General features: G+C 64.1%; 1 protein-coding gene across 1 annotated transcript in view; it reads left to right on the top strand.

Annotated features, from left to right (window-relative positions):
* The window catches only part of RXRB (retinoid X receptor beta), a 13,352-nt gene that overhangs the window by 8,931 nt on the left and 2,121 nt on the right, over positions 1–2,300 (top strand). The gene's annotated exons all lie outside the window — the stretch shown is intronic.

Here is a 2,300-nt window from a genome sequence, read left to right as displayed (position 1 = left end):
GTGTGTGGGGGGGGGTCCCTGGGGTCCCGGGGCCAGATGGGATGGGAAGGGGATGTTGAAGAACATATATGGAACATGCCTGCACACGTGTGTGTACCTGTGACACGTGTGCATGTGTGCGTATGCATGTGCCATGGGCATGCCCCAGCCTATACGGGACACATGCATATCTGTGAATACATGTGCATGCCTGCGACACGCAGGTGCGTATGGACACGTATTTGTGACAAGTGTGTGTCTACGTGTGTGTACTTGTGACACATGGGTGCATGCGGAGAGATATCTGATAAGTGTGATGTGCGTGCATGTGTGTACAAGTGTCTGTGTGGGTGGCATGGTGGGGCAGACTCTCTGGGGGGCAACGTGAAATGCGGGGGTCAGTGTGTGTATGGCAGGAGGGGATTCCCCCTGGAGGGGGCAGGGGATTCCCCATGACATGGGGGGGATCCCGGAGGGACAGGGGCACAGGGGCAGCCAGGGAGGGCAGCCAGGAGCTGCCCCCCTCCAACCCCAGGCAGTGCTGGCGTGGACTCTAATTGCTGCTTGGGTTTCCCGGGGAGCCGCCCTGGGCCTGAAATAGCCTCTGGCCCAGTGGCTCCCGGGGCAGGGAGGGATCTCGGGGGTGGGGATGGCTGCCTAGTGCTCCCCAGGCCCCCCAGGGCTGGGAGGAGACAGTGTCCCTCTGTCTGTCCATCTGCTGGCTCCATCTGTCCTGTCCCCCCACCCCTCTGCACCTGGGGTCTGTCTGTCTGTCTCCCTTCACCTCCCATCTCTGCCCGCGTCTGTCTGTCTCTCCCAGGTCGCACCTGCTGGGGGGTCTCCATGCCCAGCCTTGCAGCTTGCAACGCCCAGCCCGGTCCTGTCCCGTCCCAGCCCCCATCTCCAGCTTGGGCCCTGGCAGCCAAGGGCGCTTTCCGCTGCTCCACATTCCTTGGGCCGGGATCAGGGGATCCAGCCTGAGCCACTGCCATCCCATCTCATCCCATCCCATCCCATCCCATCCCATCCCCCCAGCGCTCACCTTGGCTGGTGGCCCCTGCCCCTGGATCCTGGGTCTCTGGGCCCCGGGATGAAACCCAGAAGTCCTGGAGGGGGCTGAGGTGGGGGAGTGGGGCTCTCCTGAGAACTCAAGTCAGACAGGAACCCTCCTGCCCACCACATCCCATCTGTCTGTCTGTCTGTCCCTCGATTTTGGCTGTCCCTTGTTCCCAGCATCACTCTCTTCTCCTCTCCCTTGATCCAAGTGGATCCATCCATTGGTCTGTCCGCCCATCCGCCCATCCATCCATCCATCCGGCACCTCAGGGCATTCTGGGATAGCATAGTGGGGCAGCGTGACACCCTAGGGCATTCTGGGAAGGTTTGGGGTGTCAGTGCGGCACCTCGTGGCCTTCTGGGATAGTATAGGGGGAACAGTGTGGCACCTCAGGACATTCTGGAACAGCTTGGGGGGCCAGTGCGGTGCCCCAGGGCATTCTGGGGCAGCATGGGGGAGTCAGCAGCTCTGGCGCTGGGCAGTGGGGGTACATGCAGGGGACCCGGGGTGTCAGGGCGTGGCAGTGGGGTCTGCCCACATGCCGTCATGCACTGGTGGCACATACACACGTGCTGGGTTTTGGTGTGGCCCAGGCGTCCGGGGCAAATATGCTGCATCCTGGCTAAGCTGCCATGGTGCTGGCAGGAGGGGAACCCCCAGCCCCCCAAAACCCCCACTTCTGTCCCCCAGCTCTCTGCCTGCCCAGCCGAGCTGGTGATGAAGGGTGGTGGTGGGGGGCGGGCCTCTCGCGCCTTCCCCGGGGAGTTGAGCTATGCATCCGTAATGGCTTTTCCGCGCGGCCGCCTGGCAGCCAGAAGAAAGGTGTCTCTGTCTGGGCTAGGCCCCGCGCCGCGGGCTGGGCGAGAGCCAGCGCTGGGCGCCGTGAGCCTGGCCCAGCCCAGCTTTGGGGGGGGCGGGGGCAGTGAGGCAGCCGGGAACTGGACTCCTGTGCCCCATGGCCGTGCCCCTGGCTGGGTGCTGTGAGATTCCCCCATGGCAGTACCCCTGGCTAATGCTGCAAGCTTACTCACAGCAGTGCCCCTGGCTTGCAGGTCTGGGGTTGCAAGCTTCCCCCATGGCAGTACCCCCCACACTCCATGAAGGGGCTGTGAGCTTCCTTGCAGCAGTGCCCCCAGCTAGTACTGTGAGCTTCCCTGCAGCAGTGCCCCCAGCCTGGGCGCTCCCGCCTGCCTCCTGCCCGTCCCGTTAATCGATGCCAGATGCTGCTGGCTGCTGGGTGGGGGGGGGGGGGGGGGGGGGGGAC

Source organism: Alligator sinensis, unplaced genomic scaffold (assembly GCF_000455745.1).
Source record: "Alligator sinensis unplaced genomic scaffold, ASM45574v1 scaffold634_1, whole genome shotgun sequence".
Classification (NCBI taxonomy): domain Eukaryota; kingdom Metazoa; phylum Chordata; order Crocodylia; family Alligatoridae; genus Alligator; species Alligator sinensis.
Note: the sequence above shows the minus strand (reverse complement) of the source record. Positions and strands in the feature narration are given on the sequence as shown.